The 17,592-nt window shown below is 41.9% G+C and overlaps 1 long non-coding RNA gene across 1 annotated transcript; it reads right to left on the minus strand.

Moving 5' to 3' along the window:
- Positions 1–13,872: 13,872 nt before the first annotated feature.
- LOC140219833 (uncharacterized) lies at positions 13,873–17,203 on the minus strand. The gene is made up of 2 exons (XR_011896070.1): positions 17,038–17,203; positions 13,873–14,037 (listed from the first exon to the last, which is right to left on the minus strand). It is a non-coding gene; the product is annotated as an uncharacterized lncRNA (long non-coding RNA).
- Between the last annotated feature and the right edge of the window lie 389 nt (positions 17,204–17,592).

Below are 17,592 nucleotides of genomic sequence, written 5' to 3' on the forward strand. Positions count from 1 at the left end.
CGGGCTGTACGGGGGCTGGGGGATCGTTGGCACCCCTTCTTTAACCAGGTAGTCGGTGACGATGAAGGCACTGTGGGCCAGCACATTATCGTGGTGCAAGTTCCAGTTGTGTGCAATGTGTGCAGTTGTGTGCAATTAAATGTTGCCTTGATTGGCTAGGCAACAAGAAAACTTACCCGTTTATTTCACAAATTCTAAATTGAAACATGTTTTTATTACCTCCATGTAGCTCATTGATATATACGTGTGTGCGTGTGTGTGTTCTGAGGCTGCCTTTTACAGGAATAGTAAAGATTGGTTTGGCAAGTTGGCACCTGTACCTTGAGGTTGTAGTTCATTCTCAATGAGATACAAGGAGGTAATAACATATGTTTCAATCGAGAATTTGTGAAATAAATGGGTAAGTTTTTTTGTTGACAAGCCTGGCCAATCAAGGCAAGTTTTAATTGTTGATATGCTTGCGGTATGGGAATAAGCAGCTACAATAAAATTTACAGGTTGGTTTTGTATGGCTTCAACTAAATATGAGAGTTGTGTTTTTTGTCGGTGTATCCCGGATTGATGAAGCATACTCCAGTTTTGATCTTGCAAGCATATTATACAGTATAAGTTTAAGGGAAGCAGGAGTCCAAGAAAACTTGCAGCACAAAAAGCCATGTGTTCAGTTATTAGCATTAGTCAAAAAGTTGATATGCATTTACACTGAAAGATCACTAGCAAAAAATCTGATAGGGCGACCTAATAAAAATTATATCAGTTTTTTTCTATTGCATTATGAAACGATACAACTGATACACTGATAAAATTACTTTTAGTTCTATTCTGGACGTATTTGTGCTATTCTGCTTGTACCAGTCTACTAGTGTATTCCTTTTATTAGTGTAATAATGTATTCGTATTAGTTTGCCAGATCTATAGTCTATCAGTATCTATATGTGTTGTATAGGTGTAATGTGCTTCAAGGAGAAGCAAGCTTCCTCATTTGCCCAAAAAATGAGTCCGAAATAATGCATTTATATTATCACAAAAGACAATACATACAAATCAAATATGAAGCCCAGGATTCAGAAAGGAAAGATTGTTGGAACAACTACACACCATGCAACAGCTTAAAAAGAATAAAAATGTGATCACATTTAAAAGAGAAGAGATGTTTACATTGGTTCACAACAAAGTTTAGCCTCTTTAAACAGGAGGTTATTGGCAGTCAAGCCACCGAATTGGTTCACACGTACACCACGAAGATTATCAGACTTCACAATCTGGAAAGCTAGTGAATGGAAGTGGTGGGTTCTTCATTATTCATTACCATGCCTTCATGGCTTTTTGCCAGATAAGTATGTCAGACATTCCAGTTTGCTTGTGGAGGGTGTCTATATACTTCTACTGGACACCGTCACTTCAGATGACCATAATGAGATCATCTGATCTTCTCTCGGAGTTTGTTGTGAGAGCACAGTCTTTGTATGGATTGGGTGCAATGACATACAATGTATACCAAATCCTACATCTTCTTAAAAGTGCGGCTAAACTAGGACCTCATTGGTCGCATTCTTCATTTGTATTTGAAGGCGGAAATGAACTTCTTGTGAAATTGGTACGCTGAGCTAATGATGTTCCTTTACAAATGTTGGAATGTTATGTACTTGCTCGAAAGTTACAGGCAGGTAAAGCTAGTTTAAATCTTTCACCAGAAGCAGTGAGTTTTTTTGGTGTACAGGAGAGGAGAGCTGGTCAGCAGACAGTTTTGTTAGGCACTGGAAAGCTGTGCTTGAACATGGATGAAAGTGAAAAACAGGCTGTAGTCTACAACCGTGGCGGTGACTCAACAAGTGTCACGGAATATTACCGAATGGTCATCAACCAACAAACATTCCACTCTCTCCAGTACACTTGAACTATAAAGACTAAAAACAGTGCATTTGTCAGCTTCTCAGGTGCGTTTTCTCTCATTTGTAGAATTCTTACTGGAGCGAATTCTTGTATAATTCTGAAATGCAAGAAACTATTTCCTGTTGAAATTCTCCATGCAAAGCACCTTTCAGTCTGCGTCAGAAGAGAGGAGTCACTAGTTTACGTAACACCCAGCGAAGTTATGCGCCTTTATGTGTTTATAGAAATAGACAACTATATTTTTGAATGAAAAATATGAAACCATTATGAAAGAGACTAATTCCCGTGCTCAAGACATGACAACGATGAACAGTATGTCTTCAGCCATGGTACATGAATGTCTGGTAATAACAGGTTATAGCTTTAAAAAACAACAGTTGGTAACAGTGCACCACGCTTTATGGCATTCTGTAATAATCAGCTTTTTGATGTTTGAATATATTACACAAGCCAGAGCCATCAAAATTCTAGAGTGTTTATTTTTTCTTGCGATAGCTTCTTGTTTTCCTAATGAACCAGCTAGCCCAATTTGCCACTCTTCATTATTGTACTCTTGTTGATTAAGTGCTTGGGGAATTGCATGGTCTGCATGTTGGCAGTAGTGATGCAGCTGCTGATGAACAGTTGCAGTAGCCAAAACATGACAATATTTTACAGGACTTATGCACAGTTTCGGGTCGGTGTCCTTACATGTAGCGAAGGGCTCTACTTAACCACGTGACTGCCTTGAGTGGGTGATCACAGTGAACAAACAGTGCTTCACTAGCAGATGGTGAAGAGGTAAAGCTTCTCAGTCTGTATGCAGAGGCATAGAAAGCAGCTGAATGTTAAGTGAGCAGTTATGCTACTTGATACAACAGCATCATTTTCACACCATGCATCTGTCTTCCTCACTTTATTTTCTCCTTTGACTCAATGTAGCTGGTGCAAGTTTATCCGTTAACTGTGGCGGCATGACTAAGACACTATCTTTTTTCTGAATGAAACAAGCAAACTCTGAAATTTTATTTTAACAGTGTATTACGGTTTGAATCAAAGACTCCAAACACTATATATGAAGCCTGTTCTGATAGTCTTCTTTGCTGTCGCGTGCTGAAAGCTACACAGGTTAAAATACTTTTACACATTTCGACGTGCGGTGGTTGAACTAGCACCCAGTGAAGAATTGTGTGTCTTTGCAATATGTGCACTGATGTTTAGCTGTTTTTGTTCATGAATATGTGGTTTTAAAAATGGTAAATCCATGTTCTTACTTGAATAAATTCTCAGATCTGTACTCACTTTTGCTTAAATAATATTGCTGTATTGTCATGTTCTGATATATTGCTGTAGATCTTGTACCAATAGCGATGCTTGTCCTGTTTCCTTGCTTCCTGTCAGTGTGCCATGCCAGTTTGTTCTTTTTGCACAAGCTCACTTGTGTTCTGTCACATATCACAATACTTTTGGGATGAATGCAAAAGTGCATAGTCTAAAGAAAATAGCTTCATATGAAGTTGTAATATGATAAAAGCATGTGCCAATTAGACCTGGCGTTCTATCCAGCATCTGTGAGCACAAATGGGCATGGTGAAGTTGGTACTTCAGTCTGTGTTCTTCCTCTTATGTGCTTGTTTAAATGTGGCTAAAGTTGCTTGCTTATTCTTTAGATAATGGAGTGTAAAATAAACCCTAGTCATGTTGGTAGTCACGTTGCTTGTGTCTTGTCCTTGTTCCTTTGTGGATGGATGCATTAGCGTTGTCATAATTTTCAAATCAAGTATGCACCAACTAGCCCAGAAAGTAGCTTTAATGAAATCACGCTGGTAGTGTCTAATTTATGGCATTCACAAACTCAGCCTGACACGTTAGACCTACAGTTAGTATCCACAGTCTTGAAAGTGCTTTGTTTTGCTTTTCTAAATAAACTTTAGTACAACAGTAGGAAGATACCTATGAAGAAAGGAGTCAGACAAGTAGACACAATCTCTGCAATGCTATTCACTGCGTGCTTGGAAGAAGTATTCAAGCTATTAAACTGGGGAGGTTTAGGAGTAGGGATCGACGGCGAACACCTCAGCAACATTCGGTTTGCCGATGACATTGTTCTATTCAGCAACACTGGGGACGAGTTACAACAAATGATTGAGGACCTCAACAGGGAGAGTGTAAGAGTGGGGCTGAAGATTAATATGCAAAAGACAAAGATAATGATAAATAACCGGGCAAAGGAACAAGAGTTCCAGATCGCTAGTCAGCCTCTAGAGTCTGTGAAGGTGTACGTCTACCCAGGTCAACTAATCACAGGAAACCCTGACCATGAGAAGGAAATTCACAGAAGAATAAAAATGGGCTGGATCGCATACGGCAGACATTGTGAGCTCCTGACTGGGAGCTTACCATTATCATTGAAAAGGAAAGTGTACAATCAGTGCATTTTACGGGTGCTGACATATGGCGCAGAGATTTGGAGACTGACAAAGAAGCTTGAGAACAAGTTAAGGACCGTGCAAAGAGTGATGGAACGAAGAATGCCAAGTATAAATTTAAGAGACAGAAAGAAAGCAGTTTGGACAAGAGAGCAAATGGGTATAGATGATATTCTAATAGACATTAAGAGAAAAAAATGGCGCTGGGCAGGTCATGTAATGCGCAGATTAGATAACAGTTGGACCATTAGGGTGACAGAATGGGTACCAAGAGAAGGGAAGTGCAGTAGAGGATGGCAGAAGTCTAGGTGGTGCGCCAAAATTAGGAAATTTGCGGGTGCTAGTTGGAATCGGTTGGCGCAGGACAGAGGTAATTAGAGATCGAAGGGAGAGGCTTTCGTCCTGCAGTGGACATAAATATGATGATGATGATGATGATGATGACAGTAATCCTGTTTTGGATATGCATTAAATGTTGCACATCCGTCTCGCAAAATTTGTAAATGTAATTTTGTATTAAAAGAACTGGAGCACACCTGCTACAAAGATGGACTGATACTTTTCTCATGCAACTTCCCCAATGTAGTTTCACAGGCTAAGTAACGCTGCTGTGCTTTGAAAACGTGTGCTTTAATTTATGTTGAAACATGTTTAGGATAATATATCTGCATACAAGCTGTAAAAAGTTTTGATAATTGCACAGTTTACACACTTCATTTTTATTTGATACTCTAATATCCCAACTGTGTTTGTTAATCTGTTCACGTGGCAGGCAATGCATTCAGGGTTGTATATTCAGTTCATTTTAAAAACGTCTCTTCAGGCGTGTGGGCACCGGCATGTGTGCTATTTCTAACATGCTTTATCAGTGCCTCAATCAGATTCCTGTATGTCATATGATGATCTCTATCTGGGTTTAAAAGACTGATACATCATGCTATTTGGTCTTGTAGGCAGCACAGTGAGATCTATCTGCTGCCTGCCAGTCTGGTAAAGAGTTCTATGGGTCAGGTAGGAATATATATCACTCTTAGAAGGACCCATACAACCTATACATATTCCTAAGAGACTTGTAGAAATTTCTATCAGTTTTTTTTGCTAGGGTACTGATATTAGGTTTTAAACTAGTGATGGCACTCCGAAGAGACATTAGTGGAGACATTGCCCCACTGGGCACGTGCAGCAGCTAAGCCCAGGGGGGGGGGGGGGGGGGGGATATGCACTGGGCGCCGGCTTGCGAGAGCAAGGATGACGTGGCATTGCGGCGGCGCCCTCTCCCCTCCCGCAACACCTGGCGCACTAGAGTGATGGCAGATGTACCCTTTCACCCGATATGCTCCGTAGAGGCACGCTCGCAATGTGGTCACAACCAATGGGATTTGAGGTTCCATTTCGCTGAGACGACAGACGCTGGCTTTTTTACTCAGTGGGCCATTTGTTTAGTCTGTTTGAACAGAAACGGACCTGCCAGAGTTTGGTTGTTTCACGACAAAACACACAGTCATCAACAGAAAGTTTAGTTTTCTACGTTAAGTTCTTTGCGAGATCTAAAATGAGAAAAATCAAGGGCCTAAACACTCAGCATTGTGGCATGCCAGAAGTGACAAAAGACAGATTTGTGAATTGGAGTTGTTAACATACAAATTGTGTTTAGTCATGAAGAAAGCATTCAGTGAATTTTAGTAATTGCATGTGGATCAATATTAAGTTAGCTTATTCAGGAGAAGGAGGCAGTGGCACAAAGTATCAGAATTTAAAACGCTAGAAGCATCCATTCAACGCAAGAACTAAGTTCAATGGAGGAGATCAAGTTAGTGAACATGACAATATAGTTACGTTTTTCATGAGAGACAAGGTCTTATGGCAACCATGTTGACATTTGTTGTAGAAGTTTTGTGACATAATTTAGGATTATACTATTATGGAGATTGAAATAAATGATGTTAGGGAGGTTTGGCGATTGAGGCCAGCAATTGTTCCGCCCAAGTGTCTCTCATAATATTACTGCGGCAGATCACCACGTGCATTCTGTTCTAGAAGCTGAAAAGGTAATGCTAAGCTGTGTAATGCATCTGTCGAATGCCGACAACAGTATGATGCTGATGCGGTGACAACAATGGCATGACAATTCTAGAGTCATCACGATTGAGGCATAACGACTTTGGGATGATGAGTGCATGCATGGCAATGACTGCGTATCTACCACACAGCGTGAAGGCGGCAGCATCCAACGGCGTGATATTACAACTAATTTGAAATGACAATGCAATGATGGCGACAGATTGAAGACTGTGAATGGTGAACAATGATGCGTCCACTTGGCAACTAAAGAAAAACATATGAGGACAGCTAAGCATGTCTTATCTGAGTTGTGATTGTGAAAGCATTAATGCCCAATTGAACGCCACTGAGCAGTCCGAGTTTTACGCTGCAAGTGATGCACCCTAGAGCTACATTGGGCCCAAGATAGCAAGCAGCAGCAGCCTGCGGTGCCAACACCGCATGCCACCGACATGCTGCATGACCAGAGACCAGGAAACAGCAGTGACCACCAAGGCCGGCAGCTAAGCCCAGTGGAGGGGGGGGGGGGGGGGAGATATGGACCGGGCGGCGGCTTGCGAGAGCAGCGATGACGTGGCATCGCGGCGATGCTCTCTCCCCTCATGCAACACCTGGTGCACTATAGCGACAGCAGGTGTACCCTTTCACCTGCTCTGTTTCGTCGAGGCGCGCTCGTGACGTGGTCGCAGCCAATGGGATTTGAGGCGCTGTTTCGCTGAGACGACAGACGCCGGCTTTTTTGCTCAATGGGCCATTTGACGCTTTCGCATAAATAATCGCTATACAGAATAATGACGACGTGGTTATGTTGAGCTCGCGTTCACACTTCATCTGCACGGACCGCCCTACCTGTGTACTTTTGGTACTGGGGCCAATTCTGTACCATGCAATACACTCAGCCATGGAGCACCCGCAACAATGATGCGATAGGCAAAAAACGCTGTGCTTTAAACATGCACCCATAGAGTGCCCCAATATTGCAACCAGCCAATCCGCGCATAGTGAAGCGTCCGCATGGCCGCGTTTGCCACGTGGCCGTGCTATGCGAGTTTGTGGCTGATATATTAATTGAGTAATCGAAAGACTGGTTCCGAATGCATTTACTAACCAATTTGAGTCAACGGCACTTTTATGTGCTGCTTTGAATAACTGCGTGTGGTACCGCGGTTCCCACAGTTGCCCAATGCATGTGGCGCATACTTTAGCAGCAGCGCTCGGCGTGTTTCGACTAAAGCAATTTTATTTCAATTCTGCTCGCCACTCATGGCGGCTGTAGCTGCTTATAGTTATACAGTACTTTGGTTATAAAGTACAGTAAGTCTAGTTAATAAATTTTATTGGGATGTGAGGTTTTATTTTGTTAAATCGAGAACTTCGTCAAATTGAAACCACTTGATTAGATCACGCAACATGCCATAAAATTGATGCAAGGGCCAAAAATGTCGTTTTTGCCTACGTTCACACTTATTGTAGCAGTTGAGCATGTACTCTGCCTTAACGGAAGAAACGATTAAACATTCTTAAAAGCTATATGTCAGTGATACTAAAATCCCCAGAACTCAATTAGACCTACTATACCCACATTTTTCTTTTTAATTATGGCAAATCAGGCAAGATATTAGTTGATTCTAGGTTTTCAGTGCTCATGAATGTGACAGTGAAAGTATCGAATGTCGTGTAGTGTAATGCAACGAAAACAAGGACACAAGAAAAAGGAAAACACAGACATAATTAGGCGCTTGTGTCTGTGTTTCATTTCTTCTTGTGTTCTTGTTTTTGCTGTGCTACACTACATGCCGTTCCATGATGATCAACGAACAAGCCCACATTGCCACCCCCGTGTAGAGAACAGGAAATTTCTTTATACACTTAAACCTTGATATAACAAAGTAGGTAAAATCGGCAATTCGCTTCGTTATATAGAAATTTCCTTGTATTGAAATTCGATCTGTTATGCAAATGAGTACAGTCGCCGATCGTTTTTGTTGCACGGAGAGGGGCCATGCAATTTTCCGAATTATTGGGCAATAAAAAAAAGTACGTTTGAATGAGAAAACATTTTATTTTGACAAATATAGGAGTCAGCGATGAATGATACGGTTTCATATGCCACGTTGATATTTTTACATCAGCGCTACGAATTGAGTGGCGCCATGCTTTCTCGTGCACTCCGCCCCCAAAGCGTCGCCCGGTCGCACTGCGACGACGCTATCATGAAAAGCGCCGGCAGCTGGGAGCGAATGCTTCGTCTGCTTCTCGTTCTAACGGGTCATCAAAACTCGAGATTGCGCAACCTTCAATACTAAACGTGCGGGAAAACAGCTTACATGGTGCCACGCCGTCTTGGCATGCCCGCTCTTTCCACACGCAGCAGATTACCTCTAGAGCAGGGTGCGCGGCTGCGTATGCGCCCAGCCGCGTCTCGGCCAGTCATGGCCGAGACGCGCGCCAACTTACCCCCCCCCCCCCACTCCGCCCCCTCGCGCGCGCTTGATCGCGTTACCGCGAGCTCGCTTTCCTTCCCCACTTTGCCATTGCTCGCGTGGGAAGGCCGCACTTATGAAGCCACGATCTTTCTTGTCTCACCCTCGCACACACTTTCACTCGCACCTAAAGCACAATTAAGTGCACGGGGCGCGATAGGATCTGATCGCACTTGGACTTAATTTATACGGAACATGATGCGGCTCCAAGCTGTTGTTCTTGTCGCGCTGCACGCAGTTTGAGAGGTGCGTTTGCAAGGAGCCGCTTGTAATTCAGTCATTTGACTATCTGCGTCCGCGGAAGTTACCATTGATTGTCTCAAGTGGCACTCCTCTGCGGCAGAAGCGAAATTTCGTTATATTGAAATTGCACACAAACACACTTCTTTATATTGAGGCTCTAATTGCATGGTGTAATATGGAGAAGAGGTTATGAAAAGTTAAATTCTTCTTTATGTCTAGAATTTCGTTATACTGAGGTTTAACTGTATAGAGATTTGAATTTATATACCTTGTTGTGCAGCTCCTTGGGTCATGGTTTCTATGACTATGACTCTGTATCTGTTGCGTAGGAAACCTCTCTCACCCTGTTTCCCTATGGTTCTCCTTTTGGAGGAGGCCCCCTTTTGATGCTATCCTTGTTCCACTCTTGGCCCACATCATTTCATAATCGAGGCATCTAAGGCCACAGTTCCTTATGCTATGCAGCTCTGACATCATGCGTACCATACAGAATTGTACATGAGCCTGAGCCCATGCATAACCATTCTTCTGATCAAATGTTAATTTTTAGACTGACGTCCTTTCCTCTTGCATGACAGTTAGCTCTGCTGTATTGTTGCTGCTCTCTCATGTACGTATACCAATAAATTATCTTAGTCAATTTCTTCTTGAACATTGAGTCCAATCTTTGCCAACTTAAGTGTGTGTTGAATGTTAATTTTTTAAGACCTGCCTTCACAATCTGCCTCCACCTCATCTATTTTAGCATCCTCAATTCAGTCACTTCTCCATCCTGACTTCTAGGTGACTTTATTAAACTTGTTTAGGTTCCATACAGTATTGCTGGTCATGTATTGTCTTATAAGTTTATTAGACAGTGAAAATCTTCAACTTGACTGGAACCTGTGTAACATAAATATCACAATGCATCTTTTCAGTTTTTCCAAACTATGTCAATTCTGCTGATTCTGTGGGCTGTCCAAATTTTCCATGTTGGTGTTTTCAGTTATCATTGAACCAAGGTATCCGTCTTCTCTATGGTTTACCCTCAAGGCTTCCCTTTCATCTACTCTGAGAAATTGGCATGCGGCTACCAGATGTGGGCAGCTTGCCTCACAACACATGCACATGCTCAGCTACTTTCGCCAACCTTTGTGCTAGATGTCAATCAGCATGAGCGAAGCAGTGAGAATGGGGAATTATGAAATTAAGGCAGAGGTTCGAGCATTAAGGGAATTCATACTTATGAGGTGAGTACATGTGAAGAAAAGTATTCAGAAATGTTGGGAATTTGCAGTTTCTTGTTTATTGGTCTATTAAACTCTCCCTAGCTATTTCAGTTATTTCATCATGTGTTGCAATTTTTAGTTGCAATATGTTTTTCTTAAGTGCTGCCACACTTACTACTAGAAGTTTGAGAACCTATATTTCTTATTCACTTGGTTCATTCATACCTACAAGCAGCAGTCTTTTCACTTTACATCAGCTATTGAATGCAATGCCCAGATATGTTCTCAGTCTACTTCAGTGGGAGTCACTAACACAGTGAATGATCATGAAGCATGTGTGTTCTTAGGAAGTGCCTTCACGTGATGCAGCTGTAAGTTAAGGTAGGGGATGCTTTGGAAAGCATGTTATGTGGCTTACATGATAATTATTTTATGCCAGAAAGCACACAAATATTCGTGTTTATTTCTGGTGTTCTTCTTCCTTAATTACCTCCTTGATTCAGCGCATATATATGAAGCAAGAGATCCTGGCTTGTTCTTTGTTTACATTAGCAAATTGCATTAATCATATAATAGCACACTTTACATAATTGAGCACACTAAAAGTCACTTGGCGAGCAAAACATGTACTTGTCTATTTGAATATCCCAGCTTAATGTTTTAGTGTGTGCAGTTTGGACGTGATCCTTCAGAAGCACTACATCTGCTTCAAGTATATGAGGTATAATTACTTTTGCTTAAAAATAATCCTAATCTTCCTTGATAGCTGTCCTTTTTTTTACTAGACAATATAAGCATGGCGCTTAATTCGAAGATAAATATGCCTGCGGTAACTGTATGCATCAGTGTTTGACTATTCGTTACCTACTATTCCTATTAGAAAAATTTATTTGCCAACCTCCAATTATTTGCATTGAAGTAGTGAAGAGTTTGATGGCAGCCTGTCTGGTTTGGTAAAAAGAGGCACGGTAAGTAGTTTAAAATTAGATGCCAGCCGTAAAAATGAAAAATAAGAACTGGTTCAACTGGAGCTTTGTTCACAACCTTTGTGAACAAGGCTTTCAAGTGGGAGCCGAAACATCTATCTTGTATGCCCGATCTTCATTTGCTTATTATTATTATTTGAATTCATCTAGCCCTAAAGAGGTGGCAATTTATTTCGGATACTACTCTTTGCATTTTGTTTCCATTGCTGAGTTGTTTTTTTTTTAAAGTAACTTCATGCACCACACAAGTGCAACTCAAACATTTTCATTCTTTCAAGGACGTCACAACTAGTGGAAGGTATTCTGTACTAACATAATTATTTTGAGATTTCCAGTAAATATGTAGTCCTCATAAAAAGTACCTAAATAATTTTGGCCTAAGCGGTTATACATTAACCATGTAGGCTTCATCAACTTCTGATATCACTTGGTCTTGGCAAACTTGTGAGCTGACAAGTTTGAGCATGCAGTCACTTCCCTCCATATTTGTTTCGATGAAGGCTTGCCCTTTGGTGCTACTCTGGATCCACCCCCGTTTCCTGTGATTACCACTACGGGCTTCAAGGCACACACCCTCAGGAAAACTTTTCATGCACAAACCTGGTTCTTTCACACTTTTACTAAGACAGACATTGAAAGCAAGGATGGCATAGCAGGCATGTTGGTTACAGAAGTACTTTATTAAATAGCTTTGTAAGTATTCATCTAGTGGACATGTCCATATCCTCTTCTGCTGAAGTGCAAATTAGCTGGGGGAGCATGTCTCCTTCTCATGCATACGCCAGCCCAGCCAATCAGAACTTCAGGAGCGGATGAAATGGACATTTCCACTAGGTGGACACAGAATACATCCCCTGTTCTCTGTCCTATCTTTCCACCCTTCTCCATGTATTTTACTCAGTAAACTACTGGTTCAGCATGTTGGTCATCTTAATCAATCTTCCAGTAGCTCAGCACTTAAAAGGTATACAATACAAATAAGGCACTGTAAACCCAAGCAGTTAGGCTGGCGATTGCTGCTGTTATGCACCATACAGGCTGAAGCAATGGCTTCACCGTAGCTTTCTAAGTTAACTTTACTGAACTTTGAATTTAGAGAAAACAGAATATAAAAACAGACTAGCATTTTTTTTATGCGCTTCACCACGCTGCTTTTTTGTGTTACTAAAATAAGTATATTGAACCTAAATGAAGTAAAAAGACAAGGGAATTGTGTCACTAATTTCATTTCACTGTCTTTTTAAAAGTATAGCAAGATGTTTTAATTGCATTACGAGTTGTTACTTATGTTTTGATCTTAATGTTCATTTCTCATGCTCCAAATAGGGCTACAACTGTTCCCTCATCCACAGCTATCAAGGCCTTATGGCAACCTTGGAAGCTCTCTGAACTGAGTAAATGCTATGCATTGCATAATTTTTTTAAACATTTTCATGGGTGCCTTTAACCTCTATAGTTCCTCATTAAAGCCAGCATCTCTCTTGTGGCCACCTTTAAAGACCTTGTAGTAATGTATACCTAACAAGAAAGATGGGTGCTTTGTAGTGCTAGTATGCTCTAAGTAAATCGTTTTATGCAAAAATTGCTGACATAATTGTCTGACAAATACTGCATCATGTTTGCTATTTTGCCTTCTGTTTCAATTTCACTGCATCTATACATTTTACCAGTGCATGAGTAGGGTTCAAGGCTGTTCTTTAAAATGCTCATGAGCACTTATCATGATCAGTTCCCCATATAAGTGGTTTTGCTGAAGAGAATACACGAATATGAGCAAAATTGACATGGAACCAACATATAGATAACGTCTACATGACTGCCTATCAAAAGTTATATTTTCTTAGAAAAAAGAACTGGAACGTGCATCGCGTAATGTAAAACTTATTGCATACACCACCTTCATTAGGATGATACTAGAATATTCAGCGTTGTTTGGAGTCCCCATCAAGTGACGCTTAAGAGGAAGTTGGAAAGAGTCTGGCGGCGCGTTTTATTTGTTCGACATAACGAAGGAAGGAATCGGTCACGCTTATGTTACAGCGTTGCAACTTCGATCTTCTTGAGGTACGTAGGAAAAAATATAGGCTGAAGGTGCTTTATCAAATAATGCAGGATCAACTTAAGATTGATAAGCTCAAATATCTACATGCTCCAGACAAAAGATACCCGCGAACTAACCACGACTACGTCATAAAGCCGGAGCATACCAACAGTGATACATATCGATACTCATTTTTCCTGGATGCGATAGAAATGTGGAACCAATTGCCAAACGCTATTGTTAGCCTAAAAGATGTCACCGACTTTGAAAATGCTGCTGAGGCATATTTATGGGAGTTTTCGATTTAGTTTTGAAGTGCCAAGTGATATGTGCGACTTGATATTCATTGTACGTATTTTGATAAACGTCAGAAGTGTGCTGAACAGCATTCAAGTGAACATCTTATTAACTGTGAATTGACAAGTGTTAAGCAACTTTACGTACATTGACATTGTCCATATTTGATTTATGTAATTGTATTGTCCTCTCTGTTATGACCCTCTATGAGGGTTGACAGTATTAATAAATAAATAAATAGACAACGAGGAATGTGGGTAAGAACACTTTATTTTCAGCACACGTTTTTTTAATGAACTGCTGTTATACTGCTAAAATCTGCACATTTAATAAAAGTACACTGCTCTGCTTCATCACTCCATGCTAAGTGCAAGTATCCTGTACCAGGAAGTCAAACCAAGATGTGGGATGTTCAGTCTGTAAAAATAAAAACAAGTTTGAAACATTAACGTGCAAAAACTAAAGCACACTCAAGAAAATAAACACAGCACAGGAACATATCCAATGAATCAGAATTACCTTTGAGAGCAAACATATAGTTTCTATGGCACAGTGAAGAAACCTTATTCCTCCGGCTTTTTTTGAGCGCGAGAAAATATGAAAGTGCATGCGTTCTCCCCATATTGTGTATCTGTCACCTTTTCACAGGCAACAAAGATGTTGTCTCAGTGTGCCCAACTGTCTTTGCATATCCATTTCTCTGCTCTCATACCATGATACCTACAGTTAAAGGCTGTAGCAATGTGCTGTTGAACATGGCATTGTAAGTTAGATAAATGCACAACACATTCATGTGCTAATCGTGATTGTAGGCGAGATAAATAAAAAGAAGGTATGTAAATAAGAATGTTCCCTAATAAGCTATGCAGAAGTGCTCTCCCGTTTGGACAGAAGCTGAGCACAACTTCAGTGAACAAGAAGCCAACTTATACAGCATTTAAAATCTAGGTTCTAAATATGCTACAGATTTTTCTGAAATCATGGTCGAAAATGTAGGTGTTAAAGGTGACAAACATTTAAACAGGTCTCTGTTCGGACTGGTAATGCTATGTGTCGCCTAGTTTGATAAAATATGCCGTATCACTGGTCTCCCAAGCTAAGGCTGCTGTCCAGTTGCCAGTGCAAATCACTCAATTATGTCTAGGGCACGTTTGAGCAAAAGGCAGCCAAGATTACTGTGCCACTGAGGTCTATTTCCTGACATCTGATTTCTTCTCAGAAAGTGACCTCTCTAAAAAAAACCTTCACAACAAAATAACCCAAACCTTTCTTGAGAAAAGCCACCACACTGGTCCTTAAACACTAATTACACAGTGGCTCTTTGTGATGTAATGTTATGTACGTCAGCACCTAACGAAGTACAGGAAAATTTAATAATGGCAGCGTGACAGGTACACAAAAAAGTAAAGGGATAAAACATCACATAGGCTGCCATCAGTGTTCATATCTCCATTTCAATGTGGATGTTTTTAGCAGTGAATACATGTTCTCATTAAACTGAGTCATATTATTACAAAAGCGAAGGGCAAGGGTCTTTACATTCTAAACTGACAAATGTGCTTTATTACGATTCACCACAATACAGGAGGTGTTTTGCAGTGAACCATCACATAAGGTTTTGGCTAACTACGGCGGGCGTGTCCTGCAGCGGGGCCTCTTGTGTATTGCGGTAAAGCGTATTATTGTGACAAGAGCTAACCTGGCATGTATGGCTTTAGCCAACAAAAGTTCTCAAGACATCATGCATCCTGCCACGAAAATCTGCTTTGATGAGAGTGGAACATTAGGTTAGTCGCTGATGGAAACCATACATTCCAGATTCACGTAAATCTTTCCCAATAACGGCATGCTTCACCGCAACACACAAATATGTTGCGGTGATAACGGTGGTCGGACAGGCTGGTGCAAATGTTTCGACAGGGGAGCGTGCCTTCATCAGGGCAACTGCTTTCCTTGGCAGTTTTCATATACGTGAGTCCCCCAAACTCCCAACAGGGGAGATTTACCTGGACCTTTGCCAAGAGACGTACTGACAAGCGTTTGGTAGTGGCTGGTAGAGATGCAGGAGTCTAAAAAGCGTTGCGAAATTCGGTTCCGTAAGGTTAGCTTCACCGCAATACAAATATGTTAAGCGGTAGGACATACAAAATATGTTGCGGTGAATCATAGCAAGGGTACCTGGCCTTTGATGCAAAGCAGCTTCCCAAGAGGCACGGTAATCCCGTGGCTAGTTATGCAGTTCCCCGCATGCGAGTGAGTTCCCTGCGTTCGGCGGTTTCCCAGTGACATACAAAATTACATTGATTGACTGTGTTGTAAATGGGCGACGGCACTATATGCTGATGCAAGAGCGTCGTTTCGCTTTCCAAAACTGCGCTCGGCTAAAGAGAACAACCTTGACTCGCATATGACCAAAGCAGTTGAACAGGAAACTACGAAATTACGTAGCTATTATGGAAGAAATCAACAGCTCAGAAAAAAATGGCCGTGTAAACATTAACTGGCTTACGAGGTCGACAAACCAACGGTTCAAAGCATCACAGCCACGTCCGAAATAGCGCTGAAGGCCGGCCAGTACACTTAGGCGCCTCGGCGCGCGTAATGTAACAGGAGACGGCAGGTGCACGCGTACATCATTAAGGAACACATATTATTTATGTCGGTGAAAGCGGTCACTCTTCAGTTCTGACATGCTTCAACGCGTAACACTAGTCTACTGCGGCGAAGCTGACTTCAGGACGCCGATTTCTTCAACTCATCTAGCGAGGCAGGTCCGTTTATCACGCTTGGCAACGTTTGACATTTTCTGCCTTAATTTCGTTTGTTCTTTTTAATTTTCTTATCACAGTGACCCTGTATCACGCAGTAGCAGAGCTAGTGCCGCGTCTTAACTGCGTTAGGAAAGGCAAGCGTGTATGCAGCAGGCACGGCGGCATTGGCTCTTGTTTGGAAACTTCAAGAGACGCTCTTCCGCGCAGCGATGTCATTTGTATTATTAAAAGAATGCAGGTGATGATTAAATGAGCCGCAGCAAAGCTGTAAAAAAGCAGTAGTAATGCTGTTCTAAGATCCTCTCGCTCGAGCGAGATGGTCTTAGAAAAAAAGCGCGATGTAACGCGATCTGACGGAACAGCTCGTCATGCCAGTGTTTTCTTACGTCCTCGTTCTTTCGCGCATCCTCCCCTGAACCAGACTACTGAATGGTTCGGTGCACGCACTGACGATCCTGACGGAGGCAATACCACTCACATGAGCAGCTCCATATAAGATGCCACGGCCCATTCCACATGCCGGCTGCAATTTGACGCGGCCAGGAGGCAAAATATGCGCACAAGGTACCTAATGGTAACGCATCAAACTGCTCACAGCCCCAATCCTTTATTACACGCATATAGCGTGGAAAGATGAATTACTCACGCTCTAAGTGGGCATGGAATACGGACCGTTTCGCAGCGCAGCCGGCTCCGTAAGACGGCCGCCATGGAAATGAGCGGATGTGACATCATGGGTTATAGCGGACGTGACGTCATGGGTGAACGTAGACATTTCGGGCACCTTTCGTCTGCTGTGCCCCGGGCACAGCAGACACGGCCGTTCTTAAATGAACGTACGAGACCTGCAGGCTTGGAACATGAGAAGACGACAGTTCGGCGAGGCTCAAATAAATCACGTGCTTCTTGCAAGGCGAGTAACGAGAGCAGCCGCAGATACAGCGATTAGCGTTGATACTGTTGCGGCTGTTGCTGAATCTGAAGCTCTTTGAAGTCAATGGTTATAGCGGCTGCGCGCTGCGATCTCAAAGCGCGTTCATTCTTTGATATCTCTTACCACGGACATTGGACAAAAGACTATATTTGCTTTACGGACAGAGGGTACGTCGCAGAAAATTCGAAGACCTCACCGTGTATGTTTGTAGCGTGTGCGCGCTTGCATCCTACGGTTCCCACAGTGCGTCCGATGCTCGAAGGTAGC

This window comes from Dermacentor andersoni, chromosome 8 (genome assembly GCF_023375885.2).
Source record: "Dermacentor andersoni chromosome 8, qqDerAnde1_hic_scaffold, whole genome shotgun sequence".
Taxonomy (NCBI): Eukaryota; Metazoa; Arthropoda; class Arachnida; order Ixodida; family Ixodidae; genus Dermacentor; species Dermacentor andersoni.